Here is a 22778-nt window from a genome sequence, read left to right as displayed (position 1 = left end):
AAAAAGAGGGGAGAGAGAGAATGAAATTATAATGAGTTTATAAACTCAGAGACTAGGGGAAGGTCAAGTTTTGGGAAGGGCTTGATAAATGTGAGAACAAACTAGCTGGACAATTGTGAAGAGACTTCTACTTTGCTCCGTTCATTGGGTGTACTGGGTGTGTCTAACTCTCCTGTACTACTATTTTCCTAACTTGATGAAAGTAAAGCAGAAGAGTGTATTTTGCATTTTGAGAATGTCCAAGGGGCGGAGGTGAGTGAGGGTCAGAGCTAATGTTTCTAAGATAGGAGTTTTTTGGGTTTTTTTAAGATTTTATTTATTTATTTGACAGGCAGAGATCACAAGTAGGCAGAGAGGCAGGCAGAGAGAGAGGGAAGCAGGCTCCCCGCTGAGCAGAGAGCCTGATGTGGGGCTCGATCCCAGGACCCTGGGATCATGACCTGAGCCGAAGGCAGAGGCTTTAACCCACTGAGCCACCCAGGCGCCCCTGAGATAGGAGTTTCTAGAGAGTCCTTGTTACTCAGTCCCACCAAAACCCCGCTGGAGGTTGGAGTTAAGATTTCAACTTGCAAGATAACATACAGGATGCCCAGTTAAATGTGAATTTGAAATGAAAAAAAAAGTCACTTTTTAGAAAAAGCAAGCCATGTGACATATTTAACATTTTTAACATATTTAACATTTAACATATTTAACATTTAACTGTATTAAAAATCCTTTATTTCTAGGTTAAGGTCACATTTAATTGGACCTCCCATACTTTGATTAGCCCAATCCAGGGGCCGGAGTAAAATAAATCCTGAATTTAGCAACTAGCACAAACCATTAATTGGTGCTATTTCTCTTGTAATCTCTTGTAATTCAGGATTCTAAATGGAAAGCTATTTCGCCAAGTAATTTACAGTCCTTCTAGGTGGTCAGTCAAGTCTACGAGTGACTCCTCAAAATTCCTCTTTTTCAAACAAAACCCAAGTGTCAAGAGTCATTTCCACTTTGAGCTAGGTTGGGCCGTACCCTTCTTCAAAAGCTCCCTTCCATTTCACTAATAGGATGACAGCCAACAAGGCGTTAACGTGATCTGTGGCCCTTTGGCAGTGAACGTGCTGCCAGCAAGTTTGCGAAAACGTCCATCATTTCTGTCATGTTGCTGGAACACGCTCCGTCTTGTTTCCTCACTGCCATGACTTGTAATTTAAAAAATTTCTTCCTAATCTGCATATAGAATGAAACTCATTAGAAAGATAAATATGATTTCTGTACCAACTGGCAAGAAATGGAGCACAGCATTATTTCAAAGTGTTGTTTATCGAAGTTGGGGAATTTGGGCTCATGGAGACATATGCAAAATGTAAAGCCCTCATTCAGACATTAGCTGACGTGGGCTTCATGGCAAAACAGTCAGTGACAGCTCGACTCCTAAAACAGAGGTCACACCTCGCTCAGTGACCACACCAGTCATTCTCAACCCTCCCTTGGTACGGTTTAGAACTACCTGGGGAGTTTTAAAAAGAATACTAATGCCTGGACCACAGATGCATGATATCCAGATTCCCTTAGGGGCTTGTAGGGTCCAGAAAGAGCTGAAATCCAAAGTCACAAGTATTACATAAATGCATAGTTCTTTGTTTCATGGGAGCTTGGTTGAAGTTAGTCATCCAAAAATGGCCAGAGCTTCCAGTCATGTGGGAGTTTGTTTCTAAATCTTTATGTTTTAAAAACATACTGATCCTATGAGAACAATTAAAGTAGAAAATATTAAGCTTTAGAGTCTATTTAGGGTTTTTTTTTCCTCTTTACAAAGTAACTTCTATTGTTCTTTACCTTTAAGAAGGTTTTAAATTTGGGGCGCCTGGGTGGCTCAGTGGGTTAAGCCTCTGCTTTCGGCTCAGGTCATAATCTCAGGGTCCTGGGATCGAGCTCAGCGGGGAGCCTGCTTCCTCCTCTTTCTCTCTGCCTGCCTCTCTGCCTACTTGTGATCTCTGTCTGTCAAATAAATAAAATCTTTTTAAAAAAAAAAAAAGGTTTTAAGTTTGAAAGCTTCTGAATTTTGAGCCATTTTATATCCTCTCTATCCAGAATGCTCAAGGCTTGGGGCACCTGGGTGGCTCAATCAGTTAAGGCACAGACCTCCTGATTTTCGGCTCAGGTCATGATCAAGCTCCACAGCTTGAGATTCTTTATCTCCCTTTCTCTCTGCCCCTCCCACCTCTTTCTCCCTCTCCAAATAAAAAAAGAAAGAACACTAAAGGCTTCCCATTCTCTAACACCTCACTTTACCAAGTGAACATGTTATCATAGCATTTTAGGTTTTACCAAAGATTTCTTATCAGTCCAGAAGAACAATCAGAGGATTGCTGTAATTTTTTAATGCAGTCTCTTCTCTTTTCAGGTAAGGAAAACTTACTTTCTTACTTACTTTCGGTGGTTCCCTCAGTGCACTCCCTAGACCCACAGCATCAGCACCACCTGGGAACACATCATCAGCCCTGCTCCTCAACAACCATAATAGAAACGCTGGGTATCTGGTTTCATAAGCCCTCCAGGCATTTCTCAGGTTTGACACTGTATGCTCTTGTGTTCGTACTACCTTATTCTTTCTTTCTCATTTGCAGTATTTCATCATGTCGTCTTAACTTCTAGGAATGTCTGATTCAGTACAGGGGGCTTTGAGAATGGAAGGAAAGCATCTGCCCCCAAAACCTCATCATCCCTGAGCTGAGCTTCATGGGGAAGCATGAAGGTCTGTGCACAGACTCTGTGACCAGATGAGGGAAGGAGCAGCTGTGGAGGACAGAGCTCAGTTGGTCCACGGATGGGGACCTGAGCCCCATCTTTTATGAAACCAGTGCAGGCCAAGTTGAGGGAACCCTGAGGAACACCATGCGTGCCTTAAAGGGTCATTTCCTAGAAGGGAAGAGTGACTGTAACTAGCATTCTTTACAGAGACTAAAGCAAAACCACCACTGCTCTGTTCTATGCACATGTCCTCATCCCTTTTCTGCACGGGGGACTCCGATTAGACTCCATCAAATATTCCTCCGCTGTGAACCCTTCTCTGACACTCCTTCCCTCCACCACACTGAACCTCAGTAAGAGGAGGCATTCTTGCTCGTGTTCACTTAACACCTCCGTTGTCCTTTCTGAAGTTAAAAGCGTCTGCCTCTACCATTGTATTTCGAATTTATCAAAAGCAAGGACAATATCATCATCAGATACTCAGTAAATGTTGGCTTAAGAAATTACAAATAGGGCGCCTGGGTGGCTCAGTGGGTTAAGCCGCTGCCTTCGGCTCAGGTCATGATCTCAGGGTTCTGGGATCGAGCCCCACATCAGGCTCTCTGCTCAGCAGGGGGCCTGCTTCCCTTCCTCTCTCTCTGCCTGCCTCTCAGTCTACTTGTGATTTCTCTCTGTCAAATAAATAAATAAAATCTTTAAAAAAAAAAAAAGAAATTACAAATAAGTAGTCAAAGAAACTTTGGGGTGACAACTGTAGATAACAACATTATCCATAACCAGATGCTCTAATGTTATCACCTACTATTTTTTTTGTCTTTACGAAGAATAATTGAGATACCAGAAAGAACTACCTGTGATTTTCAACAAATTTATCTTTTATAATTCGCAGGTCTTTGCAATTTTCCTGAATGTGGTACTATGTCACCTTAGTAATGTTTATATTCAAAATTAGGGTTTTAAGAAATAAAATATGTAACTGTTCAAATGAAAAGATGGTCCTTTTTTATTTTTTTGGAGAAGCAGAAGCTTCCAAATGTTAACATTTACTTCCAGACCATTAAACACGATTTTTTAAAGAAAATATCTCTGAACCGTATGTTCAATCACATCATGCAAAGTTTTTCATTTTCTTCCATAACAGAATGAACTTTCACCAATCTAATACGTTTGGTACTGAACCTTGCCAGTATTGAAATATTCTGAAGAATACTTAACATTCTTTTCCACAGAGAAGAGTGAGAATGATTGCTCTGAGGAAAGAAACAGAAAGTAGGTTAAAAAGGAATAAAAGGGATTCCCACTAAAGACAAGAGAGGATTGATTCAGAGCTCAAATTCTGAGATTATAGATTGTTCCTCTGAGACATTTTTAGTGCTAGAATTTCCATTTGATCTTTTTTTTAAATACATTCCTCTCTCTAGTAGAATTCTCCACCCTATCACACACTTTTCTGAACATATTAATCACAGTTACAATAATGTCTTGTGTTTCAGGATTCTATTATCTGGGAGATCTATGAATCTGTTTTTATAATTTGTTTTTGGTACTGGCCATCTTTTATTAACAGATTAACATTATATATGAAAGACACGTGAAATACAAATGAACAACAATAGCCCTAGAAAACACCTTGCTCCCAACTCCGCTCCCCTTAACATCTCCTGAGCAGGTGAAATGGGGCATTTCAATAAAATCAGGAAGTGGGGTAACTAGACTGCATCACATCTTTTGACTTCTGGTTTGCCTTCATTTCTAGCCTTTGGCTCTTTAGGCATCTCAACAATGACTGGGAGTGTTTACCAGGGTTCCTCCTCCATGTCAGGTCATGCTCTCCTGTTTGTTTTCTCCCCTTGGCTCAGTGAGAATGTCAAAATTTTAACTCAATGCAGCCTCTCACCTCCTGTACCTTAAGAACTTGGCAAATGCTTCAACAGGAAAACTACTGAGTGTAGGTCTTCCCCTTCTGAACTTCATTCTCTCTAGCCTCTTTGCTCTACATGTCTTCGCGGCTTGGGAGCTCTGTGATGCCTTCACCTGGATTTTCGGTGGCTGTTGTATCCATTCACCCAAGAGAAATCAAAACAGAGAAACTGGAAATTATAGAACTATTGATAATGACCACCAATATGGCAGTCTATATAGATGAGACCAATATAGATTTCCGTCAGCATTCAGAAGAAAACGAAGACTTAATGTGTGCGGCAATTATAATTACAGGAGAGGGTGACCTTGGAAGTATAATTATAAAATAAATCAAAAGTCAGGAGTAGGGAAAGAGAAATTACAAAAAAGTAACAAAGACTTCATAATGAAGGTTCCAATTTTCATAATATAAACATCAACTAGTACTGATGAAATCTGAAACATACAGAGGGTGGAAAACCTGACTCGAATCTCTGAACTTACGTCATCTTTCATCTCATCCCTAATGAGATCAGCTGGAATGCTGCAATCATTTGCAACGGGAAAAAAATTCTTCAATTTTCATCAATTCCTTTGGTGTCCCTTTAGTTTTACATTTTACACCCAAATCAAATTCAGTTTGGTAATTGTTTTTAACATTTAAAAGATACAATTCTCACATGAGTTGGGGCTATTTATCTTGCTGCTTATATCTACCTATCCTATCCTACAGGAATTCATGGAGCGATGATTACTTCATGGTTAAAACAGTTATTTCAGAGTTCTAAAGTTTTAGGATTTCCCCCTTTTTTCTTTGTACATCTCTGTACTTCCCTATCTTCTTAAGAACATGTATTATTTCCATATTTGCTGAAGTGGAAGACTTTCTTTTCCTGTTCTCAAGTTAGTAAATTACGAACCGTAAGCTCCCCCCAATGGATTCTTTCCCCTTAAGCCCAGGGATTCTTGTCTCATTGCATCAACTTGCATCCACTGCTAGTATAGGTATAGCCTAAACACAGCAGGTACTCCACAAATTGTGTTGGCATATTTTTAAATTAAATTTTTAATTGATACTCTTTATCTAAGTTGGAGCTTAAATCTTAATACAAAGGACTGAGTATCCTCAGTTACTGAGGAAGAATCCGGTCTCAAAGAAACTAAGGTATTGTAAAACATCACTCGGTTCACATCTGAATAGAAATACCAACCTGTTTTCTACCACGGAAACTCTCTCTACTCCAAAGCCTGTGCTACACATGTTTCAGTCCAGCTCACCCTCTACTTATTTCTCCTTGTTCACATAATCTGAAAAACATCTTTGCCAATCCTATTTCCTCTTAGCTTCGACCAGTACAGTTACTGCTGAGGACCAGGCATGTGCTTCTCCCTCCTCGGTAGGTCATCTCACTGACTCTCAGCATATTAAAGAAAATGCTTCAAACTCAAGAAGTGAAAATCCAGCTGAAGTCATGAAAACAGCAAACGGTAGTATATGAAGGCACTTGACCCTCTACTTGGAGATATGGAGACACTATAAATCAGAGAGCTAAAAATAGGCAAGTGACTCAAAGTCCCAAAGCTGGCTTAATCTCCAAGATCACTTCAATGCATTTACTTGGAAAACTTGAACAACACCAGCTCTGTCACTGCTTGTAGGAGCATCTACATGTACAAATCCCCAAACACACTACGATAAAGCCAAAGAATCTAACTTTTCCATCGGAATCAACTCCAAACGTGAATTAAATCTTTCTTCATCAGAATGTATATGCCATCCAACAATGCCTCCCCTCTTTGTCATACAGTGGTTCTACCTCTTGAATTCATTTATTTTATGTTTTCTGTCCTGGACACAGAATCTTTTTTCTGAACAAGCTCTTATCTCTAAGTTCACTCACTTAGATATAAAACTCCACACTATCCATCTCTTTCTCCAAACCATGTGCAGGGCATTGTTTCCAATTTTCCTGGGCTCCTACTATGGTGGGCTAGATCTGCGCTCTGCTACATCCAACTCCAGCTCTCAGAATACCAGAATACAGGGGACACTTCATGATCTCTGTTCAGCTCATCACTCCTTTCCTAGAGCAGCACAAACTACACAGGCAAATAGTACAGATTTTAAACAATAAAACTTGGATGGAAACATTCTTAAAATATCAACAGAGGTCATTTCTGGGTCGTGAAATGAAGAATTAGTATCTACGTGATTCTCTTTACTCTATTTTCTGACACTTTACCTATAATGTATGTCATTTGCTTCTTTCTTTTTTTAAAAAATTACTAAACATAGCACCATAAGGTATTATATTGCATAAGCATATGCTAATGTATTCAAATTTGGGGTGAAATGAATCTTTCTCAGCAAACTATGAATTTCAAAAACTTAAAGGTTAGAAAGCTGAAACAATAATAAACCAGGAACAAATTGCCAGTTGGCCAAGTCATTTTCTCCATTCCTTACCACCACCACCACCACCACCAACAGGCTCAATGATCTAGAAGCTGATTTGTGTCAATCTATCAAAAGAAGAAAAACTGTCCATGTCATTTTAACTATTTTAGAAAATAACTCGAACACTCATCTAAAAATCTGAAAAAGTTAGCCAATAAATATATAACAAATTAAACTTACTTGTATATTGTTAGCCAAAAATTTGCTAGGCAATAAATACTTAGCAAATAAAGCCAGGAATTTTTTTTTTTCTAAAGCCAGCATAATCTAGTGAGATTTACTAAAAAGGCAAGGGACATGAAATGTTAAAACATCTAATTATATTCTCATTGCCAAATTAGTAATTCAATGAACAAACACTTGAGGAGAGTATTCATGGAGACCAAAGAAGTATTAGGTATAACATTTGTCAAGATTTAACTTAAAAAATTTGTAGAAGGGGTATATAGAACTTAATTTTTTAAGGTATCATGATACTTACATCATGATACTATATTAAATGTAGTGACAACGCTTTTAGATAATGATATTCTGGAAGTACTATTTACTATAATTAAACAATATAAATAAAAAAGAAGTATATTAGAAAAGTGGCATTAAAAATATTATTTATGCCTCGATGGTTAAGAGAGAGAATACAAGACTATCAGCTAGAAAACTAGAAAAAAATGAAAACTCAAAAAAATTGCTTAGAGTTAAAGCACAAAATCTACTTATTTCATACAGATAATGGAGATTTACAAAGCAGAATAAGGTTTAACCACAGTACCAACAGAAACAATACATTTAATAATGAATTTACAGGAGGAGAACTTACATTTGCACAGTTATTAAAAGTAATTGAGGGAAAAAAAAACTTTATTTAATAAATTTTTTAAAATTTGTATCTTTTTCTTAAACAGAAAGAGTTTATATTGGAAAAATGGTGGGTTATCCCTAAATTAAGCTGTAATTTAATGCTGTCCCATCAAATCCCAATAGAATGTGTCTTAATTTGGCTAAGTTACACAGAATAATATAAATGAGAGAATACCAACAACAAAAAAAAATATATGAAAGTAATGACAATGTTTGGGAGAAGCCATAGAAGTATCTTTGTGAAAGATACCAGAATATGGTAAAGTTAATATGTTAGTCTTCTGCTTTCAGCTAAACACACTAGAAAGTACCAACCATGCTCTCCCACTGAATAAGCCTAAAATCAGACAAAGTCAATGAGGCCACTGCTCTTAGGTATCCAACAACAGGTGGCATCAAACTGTGATTTCTGGCAAAAGAAAAATACATGAGCTGAACCCCCTTGTTACCTTGTTTTTCTGCTTGGGATCCCTTTCTGAACCATGGACCAAGAAGTGCAGCCCAAGCAAAGTAGTCTGAGATTCTGCAATGCTAAAATATTCAAGTTCAAGTTCCGGACATACTGGAATACAAAGACCTCCCCGACCACATTAGGCACTCATTTGAGACCCCAAAAAGTCATACATGAGTAAGGACCACACTCTACAGTAGCACCATGATTTAGGATTAAGAGAAAAACCAAAATAGATACACACAAGCTTATCACAAAACAAGGCCTAAAAACAAGCCATGAAGAAAAAAGAAATTAAGACCAAAAATTAAGAAATAAAATAGCTAATGGAGGACTTCCTGTTTCCATTCTAGCATGTACAGAACTTAGAAGTCTCTACTCCATCCCAATAAGTAAAAACCTGCTAAAAAAACTGAAAAATCAACAACTATTCTCAGATCCATCATAAAAGTGAGGTCACCAGACAAACTGCTATCCTCAGTACTGGACAGACAAACAAGGATACACAGAATCACAGCTTACTAGAGCAGAAACCCACAAGCAGAAATCTCCATGGGAACCAGGGCTGGGATAGGAATAACTGAAGTATAACTGGTAGATCTCCAGCAGCTCAGTGTAGACAAATCTAAGGATTTTTTTTTTTAAGATATTATTTATTTGACAGACAGATATCACAAGTAGGCAGACAGGCAGGCAGAGAGAGAGAGAGGAGGAAGCAGGCTCCCTGCAGAGCAGAGAGCCAGATGTGGGACTCAATCCCAGGATCCTGAGATCATGACCTGAGCCGAAGGCAGCAGCTTAACCCACTGAGCCACCCAGGCACCCAAGTCTAAGGATTTTTTAAAAATCTAGGAGGAGCTCCCACATTGAGTTTTATGTCCAGGTTTTCACGTAAATACTAAAGAAAAATTGTGTTGTGCTGCTGACAGGAGGAAAGCAAAAAGTAGCCATTTTGAAATATGCCAGAGCTTTCGGGTGACTCTTTTTTTTTTTTTTTTTTTTTAAAGATTTTATTTATTTATTTGACAGACAGAGAGGCAGACAGAGAGAGAGGGGGAAGCAGGCTCCCTGCTGAGCAGAGAGCCCGACGCGGGGCTCGATCCCAGGACCCTGAGATCATGACCTGAGCCAAAGGCAGAAGCTTAATCCACTGAGCCACCCAGGCGCCCCTCAGGTGACTCTTAACAGGAATTTCCCTTAAAATAAACTATCTAACCAGATCAGAACCTGCTGGGGTTTTATCAGAGGCTAAGTAACCTGAGGGAAAGAAACATTCAACTCCAGCCAGCTCTAGCCTTCTATGCAAGTTAAAGAAAACACAAAACTGAGATCCCTCTAGCCTTCCACATGGAAGAAGGGAATTACCATACACCAGCACCCTCTAGTCATTTGGTTCCATTTTAGACTGGAAAAAAAAAAGAAAAACTGAGAGGCACTAAAGAAATCCACAGCCCAGGGCCACTGGTTCAATTAAAACCCTAGACTGTGACATAGGACAAGAGAATTACTAAAAGCCTATTTACAAATGTTCCTTTTGGTCAGCATATTATGCAACAATATCCATAATGACTTTAAATGTCAATGGTATAAATATACCAATTAAGAGGTGACAGATTATCAGATGGATCAAATAATAAGACTTAACTACATGCTATCTAGAAGAAATCCATTTTGAATATAAAGATATACAAACACTGAAAGTAGAGATGGAACAAAATGTGCTATGCTAACACTAATAAAAGAAAGCAGGAGTAGCTATGTTAATTTCAGGCAGCAGATTTCAAAGCAAGGCAAGTTATATGGAATAAAGATGGCATTATATAATGATAAAAGGCTCAATTCTCCAAGAGAACCGATCAATCCTTAATGTGTATGTGCCTAACAATAAAGTGTCAAAATACATGAGGCAAAAACTGATAGAACTGCAAGGAAAAATAAATGAGTTCACTGTGATAGTTGGAGACTTCAATACCACTCTATCAGAAATGGACAGATGCAGTGGGCAGAAAATCAGTAAGGACATAGTAGAACTTAACAGCATAATCGATCAACTGGATGTAGCTGTCATCTATATACTGCTCCACCCAAAAAGCAGCAGAATATACCTTCTCAAGCTCAGATGGAACAGTCACCAAAATAAACCTTACTCTGGGCTATAAAACTCACCTGAACAACTCTAAAGGAGAAGAAACAATACTATGTCAGTTTCAAAGCACAACAGAATTAAACTAGAAATTAACAGAGATAGCTGAAAAATCCCCAAATGTTTGAAAACTAAACAATACCTTTCTAAATAAAAAAATGGGTCAAAGGGACGCCTGCATGGCTTAGTCAGTTACACATCCACCTTTGGCTCAGGTCATGATCTCAGGTTCCTGGGATCCAGCCCCATGTTGGGCTCCCTGTTCAGTGGGGAGTCTGCTTCTCCCTCTCCCTTCTGCTCATGCTCTCTGTATTTATTTATTTGAGATAGAACAAGAGAATCTAAAAAATAAATAAATAAATAAACAACCCACCAGTCAAAGAAGAAATTTCAAGAGCAAATTTAAAAACTAAAATATGGTGATAATAATAAAACTTATCAAAATTTGTGGGATTCGGTGAAAGCATTGCTTAGTGGGACAGCTAAGGCATTGAATTATTAGAAAATATTAGAAAAGAAGAAATATTTAAAAATCAATAATCTAAGCTTCCATCTGAGGAAACTAGAAAAGAAGAATTAAATCCAAAGTAAAAGAAAAAATAATAAAAAGTAAAGAAGTCTAGGACATTAAAAACAAACAGAAAATCGATGGGGTAGGGGTGGGGGGAATCAATCAATGAAACCAAAAGCTAGTTCTTGCCAAAAATCAATAAATTTGATCACCCTACAGCAAGGTTAAGTAAGAAAAAAAGAGCACACGAATTACTAAAATCAAAATTAAAGACAGATATCACTACAGATCCCGTTGACCTTAAAAAGATAACTAAAGAAATCTATGTCCACAAATTTGGCCACCTAGATGAAATGGAGTCCTTGACAGGTAGAATCTGCCAAAACTGACACAAGAAGAAACAGACCATATAAATAGGCCTGTACCTATTAATGAAATTGAATCAGTAATAGCTTCTAAAAGAGAAAGCACTGGGTTCAGATGGGTTCATGGGTGAAATCAACAAAATATTTAAGAAATTATACCAATACTCTACAATCTGTTTCAGAGACTGAAGCAGAGGGAATACTTCCTAAATCATTCTATAAACCCAGCATTATCCCAATACCAAACTAGACAAAGACACTAAAAGAAAACTACATACCAGGGTACCTGGGTGCCTCAGTCATTAAAGCCTCTGTCTTTGGCTCAGATCTTGATCTCAGGGTCCTAGGATTGAGCCCCATGTAAAGCCCCCTGCCCAGCACGGAGTCTGCTTCTCCCTCTCTCTCTGCCTCTCTCTCCACTCATGCACTGTCTCTCTCTCAAATAAATAAAATCTAAAATAAAATTTTAAAAAACCCACCAAACTACATACCCATATATCTAATGAACATCAAAATCCTTTAAAAATATTAGCAAATCAAACCCAACAATGTATTAAAAAATTATACACCCTGACCAAGTGAGATATATATATATGAAAGCCTGACTCAGAACTAAAAAATCACTGTAATTTTTTAAAGATTTTATTAACATTTCATTAATATTTCAACACTGTATAAAATTCTAGCTGTTGCAATCAGGTAAGAACAGGAAATAAAAGGCACACAGATAAGAAATAAAACTGTCTTTTGCAGAAGACAATGATCATACATGTGGAAAATACCAAAGAATTAAGGGGGAAAAAACCCTGTAGGAAGTAAGTGACTATACCAAGATTTCAGGATAAAATATTAATACACAGAAGTCATTCACTTTCCTATATACTAACAATGAACAAGTGGAGTTTAAAATAAAAAAAATTAATACTATTTACATTAGCACCCCCCAAAATGAAATATTGAAGTATAAATATAATAAAATATGTATAAGGTCTATATAAGGAAACTAAAAAACTCTGATGAGAAAAATAAAGTAAAAACTAAATAAATGGAGAAATATTCCATTTTTTGGACATCATGAATTCCACAGATAAGAAGACTCAAACTGTCAAGCTGTCTGTTCTTCCTAAGTTTATCTATAGGTTCAATGCAATCTCAATCAAAATTCCAGCAAGTCATTTTATCGATATCAACAAATCATTTTTGAAGCTTACACAGAGAGGCGAAACATCAACAATATCCAACATTTATTATAAAATCACAGTAATTAATGCAATGTGGTACTGGCAAAAGAATAGACAAATAGATCAACGGAACAGAATAGAGAGCCCAGAAACAGACCCACATAAATATAGTCAACTGTTCCCTGACAAATGAGCAAAGGCAGGACAATGGAGTAAAAGATAGTATTCTCAACACATCATGCTCAACTGGAGACCCACACGAAAAAAAAATGTTTAAAAAATTATCAGTTTAGACCAAGACCTTAGACATTTGGAAAAATGAGCTCAAAATGGATTACAGACCTCAATTTAAATGCAAAACTATAAAAGTTCTTGAAGATAACATAGGAGAATACCTAGATAACCTTGGGTTTAAGAATGACTTTTTATATACAACACCAAAGGCATGTTTCATCCAAGAATATTAAGCTTGATTTCATTAAAATTTAAACTTCTCTGCAGAAGACAATTTCAAGAGAATGAGAAAAGAAGCCATATACTAGAGAAAAATATTTGTAAAAAAAACCATCTGGTAAAGGACTCTTATGCAAAATATACCAAGAATTTTTGGAACAGTAAGAAAATAAAATCTAATTTTAAAAATCGACCAAAACCTTAACAGATACCATTTCAAAGAAGATCTACAGATGGCAAATAAGTATAGAAAAAATGCTCCACATCCTAAGTAATAAGGAAAATGAACGTAAGTGCGATACCACTACATACCTGTCACAACCCCAAAATCCACTCTGCTGACACCACCAAATGCTAGCAAGGATATGGAGCAAGGATACTCTCATTCATTACAAGTGGGACTGCAAAATGGTACAACCATGCTGGAATACATTTAGGTGGTTTCTTTTACAAGTAAACCTACTCATACCATATGATTTAACAACTGGGCTCCTTGGTATTGACTAAAATGAGATGAAAACTTATGGCCACATGAAAGCCTTCCCATAAATGTTTATACCAGTTTCATTTATCATTCTCAAAACTTGGACACAACCAAAACGCTCTTCAGTAGGTGACTGGATAAACTATCATTGATCAAGACAATGGACTATTCATCTCTACAAAGAAATGAATTGTCAAGCCATGAAAACACATGAAGGCAACTTTAATACATATTACTAAGGAAAAGAAGCCATTCTGAGGAGGCTATATACTATCTAATTTCAACTGTGTGATTCTAAACAACAACAACAACAACAACCAAACAAAACAGACTACAGAGATAGTAAAAATGTTTAGTGATTCTGAGGGGCTGGGAGTTGAGGAAAGGATGAGTAGGTGGGGGCACTGAGGATTTTTAGCAGAGTGTAACCAGCCTGTTTAACACTCAGTAATGGATACATGTCATTATATGTTTGTTCAAACCCCAAAAATATAGAACACCAGAAATGAACCCTAATGAACTTCAGGTGATAGTGATCTGTCAACAGAGGTTCATCAACTGCAACAAATGCACTTCTTTGCTCTAAGTTACTTATAGTGAGGGAGGCTATGTGTGGGGTACAGATCTGTGGACACCCCCTATATTTCCTCTCAATTTCTCTGCAATCTTAAAAAACCCTGAAAAAACAGTTTACATTACGGGGGAAAATAGTTTATAGAAACAGACTCCAAGATGACAGAGAGGTTAGAATGAGTAGAAAGAGTTTTAATACCTATTATTGTCAAAGAGTTAAAGTAAAAGGCACAATGAACTAATAGATGGGAAATATCAGTGGAGAAATGGAAATGACAAAGAATTAAATGGATTTTAAAAATTCACTAAATAGAGTAATAGAGGGTAAGAAACTATACATTAAGAGTCAATAAACTTGAAGAAAGATGACTAAAAATAATTCAGTATGAAGAACAGAGACAAAAGGATTAAAGACAATAAAGACAGACATGGTGGGCTGTGGGACAATAACAAGTCATCTGTTCCATGTGTAACTGGAGTCCCAGAAAGATAGAAGTGAAATAGAAAAAAATAAAAAAATATAACTGAGAATGTACAAAGTTCAATTAAAAAAGTCAAATTTCAGACTGAAAAAACCCATCAAGCCTCCAACAATAGAAACAAAAAACTTAAGACATAAGCCCATATTTTCTTTATATTTTGAGATAAAATATTAAAATCTGAGAAGGTAAAGGACATTACTTCCAATAGAATTATTTCACAAATGAATTCTATTTGTCATCAAAATGGTGGAGGTGAAAAAAACAGTGTAGTAACATTTTGAAATGGCTGAAAAAAAAGTTTGTGAACTCGAAAATGTATATGTAGCAAAAATAACCTTCAAAACTAAAGGTAAAACCAGATCATTTTTAAACAAAAACAGAAATATTGTTAGCAGTAGACCTAAACCATAAGAAAAGCAAAGAAACCTCTCCAGGCTGAAGGGAAATGATGTCAGGCTGAAATTCAGATCCACAGAAAGAGAACAAGAACACTGGAAATTTAAGAATATAGGAAAATATAAAAGATTGGCTCTTTTTTCAATTTTTGAATGCATTAAAGGCAAAGGTTTAAAAAATAATACTGTATTGTCAGAGGTCATAATATATTAGAATTAAAATACCTGTCATTAACAGCTCAATGGATAGATATAAACACAATTATATATTGTATGATTCTTATTTAAGTAAAACAGTATAATATTAATTCTAAGTAATTAATAATAATTATACATATGCTGAATAATAATCCTGAAAGCAAGCAATAAAGGCCTACAAAGAAGTACAGCTAAAAAGTTAAAGGAAATAAATTGTAGTCAATTAGCCAATAAGGCATATTGGTTATTAGGAATAAATACAATAAAAACACAGATGTAACAAGAATTAAACAGATTTAACTTCATACAGACCAATAATTATCTCAAATGTAACTGACTTAAATGTCCCAATTACAAGTAGAGAATGTTAAAATGGATAAAAAGGAAACAAGATCCAGCTATTATCATTCCTATAGTGGACATTCTTTAAAGATAGAGATGTTAAAGAGAATAATGGGAAAGATATTCCATGTAAACAGGAAGCATAATATTAACTAGTGTGAATTATATTGGTAAGGAGAGATATTTGATAATGATAATATTTCACTGATTATCATCCACATATTGAAAAAACATATTAAATCTAAATGCATCTGCACCTATTAGCAGATATCCCAACTACAGAAAAAAAAAAAGGCAAAAATATAGATGTAGAAAAATCTACAATTATAGTTAGATATTTAAAACCATTCTATTGAGTAACCAATTAGAAAAAAAAATCTGAAAAGTCTCAGTATATATAAAAGATTTAAACAGAACTATCAACCAACAACCTTTAATGACAGTTATGTCACACTACTTACAACAGTCTTTTCAAGTACACATGGTAGACTCATTAAGTTTAACCATGTGCTGGGCACAGAAAATTCAATAATCATCATTTGAAATCTGGCAGAATACAACTTCCAGTAACAATGAAAGTGAACTAGAAAATAATACCAATGAGATTCTGGCACAGTCCCACATATGTGGAAATCAAGGTACATATTTGTAAATAACGTATAGGTCAAAGAAGAAATCACAACAGAAATTACGATGGATTTTTAAATGATTAATAATGAAAACATTATGTATCCATTTAGGTGTAAGGTTAGGTTGTCTTACTTGAGATTTTTCTTTAAAAAAAAAAAAAGATTTTTTTTTTTTATTTGACACAGAGAGAGACACAGCAACAGAAGGAATACAAGCAGGGAGAGTGGGAGAGGGAGAAACGGACTTCCCACTGAGGTGGGAGCCTGTTTTGGGGCTCGATCCAGGGTCCTGGGATCATGACCTGAGCCGAAGGCAGACGATTAATGACTGAGCCACCCAGGCACCCAAAATTTTTCTTTGTTCTTGAGGCAAATTTGGTCATATTAAGGATTTTTACACCTATATTCATGAGGTGGTTTGGTCTGTACCTTCCTCTGCTTGAAAAGATGTTTGCCTGATTTGGGTATCTAGCCAATGCTGGCATTATGAACAATGGACTATTAACTCAACCATCAAAAAAGAATGAAATCTTGCCATTTGACACGATGTGGATGGAGCTAGAGTGTACACTGCTACGCGAAATAAGTCAGAAAAAGACAAATACTGTGTGATTTTACTCAAGCAATGAACGCAACAGAGGGTGGGGTGGGGGGAAGAAAAAAAAAATAGAGAGGGAAACAGATCATAGGTAACTCTTAAAGGTAGAGAACAAACCGAGGATTGATAGAGGAGAGGTGGGTAGGGGGCTGGGCTAGACGGGTGATGGACATTAAGAAGGGCAATTGTTATGATGGACCTTGGGTGTTTTTCCCATTTAAGTGATGAACCACTGAATTCTACTCCTGACACCAGTATTGCACTGGATGTTAACCAAGTAAAATTTAAAATAAGAATTGAAAAAAAGAAAAAAAAAGTCAACATCCACTTGCAACAAAAATTTTCAGTCAACAGGAACTGAAGGGAGATTCCTCAACCCGGCAAAGCGCATATGCCAAAACCTACATCAAAACCACATTTCTAGATGGAATACTAAAGACTTTCCTCCATAATGTATCAATGAAGAAAATGATACAAAAAAAATTGCTCAGCTATTTTTTAAACTTCAAGGATCTATGTTGTAAGAACTAATTACAGATTTAATGTTGTTGTAAATAACAGCAAAACCACAGAAAATACAGAAATAAAATGTGGGTGAATGAATTAGGTGTGATAAAGCCCTTACTAAAGATTAAATTGAAAGCAGAACCTCCACAAAATAATCCATTCCAATTACATTAAAAGGTCAAGGTCTTGAATGGCATGGACAGATGCGTGCACATACACACACAAGCAGATAAAAGTATGGCTGAAGAAAGCTGAAGGGCACTTCAACATGAGAAAATGTATTTGCACTGCTCACTTCTGTCCATCCATAAGTAATTGTCTAAACTGAACTAAACAGAGAACAGTAATATTGTTTCCCATAAAATGAGCAAGAACATGCTTTTTAAACAATGACCAACAAACATTTTTAAAGATACCAACCTCGGTAACGATGAAATAAATGAAAAAAACCTATTTGTATTTGTAGTTTTTGTGGCTTTTTCTTTTCTTTCTTTCTTTTTTAGGGAGCGGGAAGGAGGTGATATTATTGTAGTAGAGATTTGAAAGGCCTGACTAAGCCCAGTGACCGGCCAGATGTGTGAAAATAGACAGTCTCAGAACTGTTGGTGGGAATATAAAAAGGTAAAACTTTTCCAGGAAATAGTTTTACAGCATAGGCTCAATAATAACAACAAAAACAAAGCTATCCATTCTGATAATTTACTATGCATCAGTCACCGGGCACTGCAAACATGAAGTACCTTGCTGTTTTGTACCCACCACAAACTTATTTTCATCCCAATTTTTAAAATGACAAAACGGAGATCAAACAATAAGAAACTTCTGGAATTAACATAGACTAAGGGGAAGAATGCAAGTGCAGACAGACAAACTCCAATGTCTATGATCTTCATTAATTATATACCTCCATATTTAAATCTGTGTAGTCTTTAACCCAGTTTTTTTGTTTATGTTTTTGTTTTTGTTTTACTACTTTTTAATTTAAAAATCAATTATTTAACAGATAGCTTATTATTAGCTTCAGAGGTAGACTTCAGGGATTCATCAGTTGCATATAACTGTTGCATATAACCATAGTGCCTCTCACGCTGTTACCCCACTCAGCCACTCTCCCCTTCAGCAACCCTCAGTTTCCTACGATTAAGAGTCTCTTGTGGTTTGCTCCCTCTCTGGTTTTGTCTTGTCTGATTTTTCCCTCCCTCCCCTATGCTCTCCTGTTTTTTAACCCAGTTTAAAAAGAAAAAAAAAATTTAACCAGAACTGAGAAAGGGAAGAGATATGCACCAGGATATTGATTAAAGGAAGTGGAACATGAAAACAACTTACACATCCATCAATATGGGGTTGGTTAAGTAGATTTGGTTGGCATATACATTCCAATATTATAAAGCTTTTTCAAATGATGGTAAAGATATTTATTGAAAGATATTTATTCAGAAGATATTTATTCAAAACATTACTTCTTATAAAAATCAGTTACTAAGCCAATTTACTATGATCACATTTACATGAAGTTCCAGACCTATTGTGTAGATGTCTATATCCATATATATAGATCTGATGAACTGTTTGGAAACATATCCACCGAAATGTTATCATGTGATTAGCTCTCCTTGAAATCTTTGGTTTAAAAAATTTTTACAACATACTTTTACTTAAAGCCCACCACAGCATGAATTTTGGAGTAAGATTTCATTCCTACCAAGGTCTTTGTTGACAAGTTTTTAAAGCTCTCATCTTCAGATTCTTTCCGTATGAAAGAGAGATAGCAACACCTTACCCAAAGGCCTGTTGAGAAAAAAATTCAATAATAGCCATAAAATGCTCATACGATGTTCACTCAAGGAGTTCAATAAATGGAGAATCAATTTGCCCAGAAAAGCTTTTCACACATCCTTGTCAGGCTTTGCAACCAAACGTCAATGGCTGACTCTACAGAATCTTCCAGCGGAATGGACTCTCCACACAAAGGTCAAATCAAGGAAACACTGGCCCAGCTGTGTCTCCCCCCAGGCGGCTCAAGCTACCGGGAAGACAGGCACAGCACTCCTGCCCTGAAACAGCGCCCCTGTCGGGGGAGCCACGTAACAACCCTCTTCTGACAAGCCTTGGGCTCATCTGTTCCCATACGTTGTCTAGGACAACCCAGCTCTCTGTGTTCCTGTCTGCTGTAAGTCAACGAACATACCCACATCACAAGGGCGCCACATAATGAAATTTCCAGAGTGTGCAAATGGAGCCGTTTTAAGAAGCCCGAGCAGATCCCACTCCTTAGTAAGCAGATGCCGGGTTACAAGAAAACATCACCATGACAGACAAATTCAGACAGTGCCTAAATGGATGAGGAAGAGTTGCAGAGCTACCCAGGTCTCTCTCCTTAGTCAAAAACTCTCATTAAAATAAATGAGCCTGCTCATTTCAGAAGAATTAAAAAAAAAAAAAAAAAAAAGGTTTGGAGCATCGAATTGGAAGAGATGTTCATTCACACTCATCAAAAGGAGCAGAAATCCTTATCCTATAACACCCACAGCTGCATACCACACTCAGCCCACCTCTCCTTATTAATGTTCTTATTAAATGTATTCTGTCCATCTGTGTTCAAGCTCATTTTTCCCCCTTCTGAAACACCATTTCACTTTTCATGTAGGAAATAATTACATTTGTTTATCTCTGGCTAATGCCACGTTGAGTTCAAAGCAGAGGAGAAAGATGTGGGTTACCGCCTTGCCAGCAACTAGTAAGTTTCATATCGGCCCCATACCCTGAACTCCACCGCCGGCCAACTGCTGCTGCTCCTGACTCCCAATCCCCAGCTTCCGTTTCACATTCTGTTGTGCTCACATTCCTTGGTGCACTGCCGACCCCCACGAGCCCCCACGTAAGATCTGCTTGTAATGTAAGAACATGTGGAGAAATTATGTGTTTTTGTCACACCCTATTAAACGGTATTCAAAACACAATGCCCCAGAAACTAAATTGATTGTAGGTTTTATAACCCTTTTCAGGGTAATGGAACAATTCAGGACCATGAAAGAAAGCACAGCGAGTGCAGCTGTGGGAATCTTTGACCGCTCAGCTCCGCAGTCCTGTCCTGGCTTTGGTGGTTACAGTTCAGCTGGATTCCATTCCTCTAGATCTTTGACAAATCATTCCAGATTAATGGGCTACAAAAATGTTCCACTTTTCAGGCTGAGGAGGTGTATCTTCTGACTGATTCTGAATCGGGCGGGAGGCTGGGCAATGTCCAGAGGTAGGAAGACCGTTTCCAGCCACTCTGCTGTTATTGCGTGTATTTTTGTGGTTGTTCTTTTTTTGCATATCCAGGTTCGAAAACCAGGATGCACAGAGTTAAGGGACCTGCTGCGGTCACATTCCCCTAGCTGTCATACCACTGGGACTCTTCTAGTGTGCATATAAAGAACGACTTGGGCTGCAAACTCATGACTCCATCACACTTTGGAATCACGAGGCTGTTGTCATGTTTTTAAAAATGACAAGGAGCATGTCCTTCTCTTTGGCTGACCAGTAACCCCCAACTTCAGAGCTGCCTGGTCAGGCCATGCCTTGATCCTGTCACCTATCATAAGCGATCACTCACTCACTCATTACCTGCACTGCACGTTGCTCCATCAGAAAAACATCTGTGAACATTATTTGACAAATTGATCGCTAAATGAGCCATTAGCTAAAGGGGCTTTCAGATTGCCTCTAGGAAGCCAGAGTGGCCCGCAGAAGAAAAATGCTTACAGATGCAAAGCAGTGATTAGAAAGGGAGAAAGGACTCTTGTCCCAGCACTCCTGGGAGGGTGCTGGGGCGGGGGGGGGGGGGGGGGGGGGGGGAATTGCGGGGAGAGAGGTGGCAATAAACCATATCCTGCGAGAAAATCCACCTTCTCTAAAGGAAACTGTTTATTAGCAGCAGTAGTAAAACTGCTTAATTCCCTCAGCGCCTCAAGGGAGAAACCTAAGCCTTTGTGAATGAAGAGAGAGGGGGCAGTGGAGCCGGTGGCGCCCTCGTCCAGAAGGGAGAGCTGGGAAAACAGCGTTAGTCATTCTACCATCCCCGCGTGCCAAGAGCCGACAGGTGTGCAGTTTACCATTGTTCCGACAGGCAGCCGGATACCACAGTAGAGAATGCATCCTCTGCTCCAGTGTGTGGGAGCAAACAGCTGTCTCCCTGGCTCAGGATACAGGCAGAGGAGCGAGGGAGAGGGAGGGAGACAGGGACACAGATTTCTTCCCCATTAGCCTCCGTTGCAAGGCTTTGATTCACCAACCGAAAACACATGGTCTTCCTGCGAGACGCCTTACATATGGGCAGGTACCTTCCAGGGGCTCCAAAGAGAGCCCACAAACCATAGAGGGAGACTTCAAGGTCAACAAATGTACAGAGAGGCCAAGGTCCGATAGTGCCACACCAGTAAGAAGGAGGTGCACACAACAGTCCTTAAGGAAATGCCTTTTATAAATCCTGCGGGTCTCATACTGTGGACAGATGTTTGTGATTTAGGGGGGGGAGAAAGAATCTTGAATCAAGAAAGGTTATTTTGATCCAAAATGAAGTGTTTTCCTGTCTTGCTTGGAATGGAAACTGTGTGAGTGCCAAATTCCCCGGAGAGAGGAAGGAGAAGCCCCCAGATGCAGTAGCTCTAAGTCTGCAGTCACCAAGACGCCTTAGGGGCTGAGGTCGGAAAGGCTCACCGAGGGTCACCAGGCATCCTGTTCTCCTCTAACAAAGGACGAGAACCAGACATCTGCATCTATGGCTCTCCCAATTGAAAATTTGGTGAATACCAATAAAATCGACACTGCGTCTATTTACAAGGGAGAAAATGGATCCCGTCCAACCGTCCGTGGAACTTGAGAAACGCTGGCTTTCTCCCAAAAGCCCAGGTATTTTTCTAATAAAATAAGAAGTCAACTTCAAACGGCTCTAAACTCATGACCTAATGGTACAATCACACACGGAACCTCTTAGGCTCACCCTGGACCCCACTAACCCAATCCTGCAATGTTAACATAAGCCGGAGGGATTGAATAACCCAGCAAAGCAAGCCAGTTTCAAGGGAAGAACGGAGGGTCCTCCATCGGACAGCTTCTTTTCGGGGCAACGGAGTTTAATCCACTTACTTCCTTTACCAAACCGAAACATCCCGATTCACACGCCTGGTAAATACATGCTGAAGATTTCACGTACTTTTTCTCCAGGTTCCGTGACAGCACTGAGGATGGTCCTTCACGCAGAGCTCGGCTGACTCCTTCCAACCTTGCCTGCCCAGTCAGTAAGCACCGGGTGGGGGAAATCCTGAAGAATGAGGAAGGGCAGTGAGCAACTCCTTTCTGGGTCCCTGAAAAAACTTTTTGGGCTGAAGATGGAGTCGCTCCTGCTGGGGACGCCACGTGGGCCAAGGGAGGAAACAGATTTTTCAGTTCCTGTAAATGCTCTGCTCCACCAGAAGTGCATCACGTGTAGTCAGTCGATCTCCAAACACCAAGCCAACCTGGACCTAAT

The sequence above is a fragment of the Mustela erminea genome, chromosome 3 (genome assembly GCF_009829155.1).
Source record: "Mustela erminea isolate mMusErm1 chromosome 3, mMusErm1.Pri, whole genome shotgun sequence".
NCBI classification, from domain to species: Eukaryota; Metazoa; Chordata; class Mammalia; order Carnivora; family Mustelidae; genus Mustela; species Mustela erminea.
The sequence above is the reverse complement of the archived record's forward strand: the minus strand, read 5'-3'. Positions refer to the sequence as shown.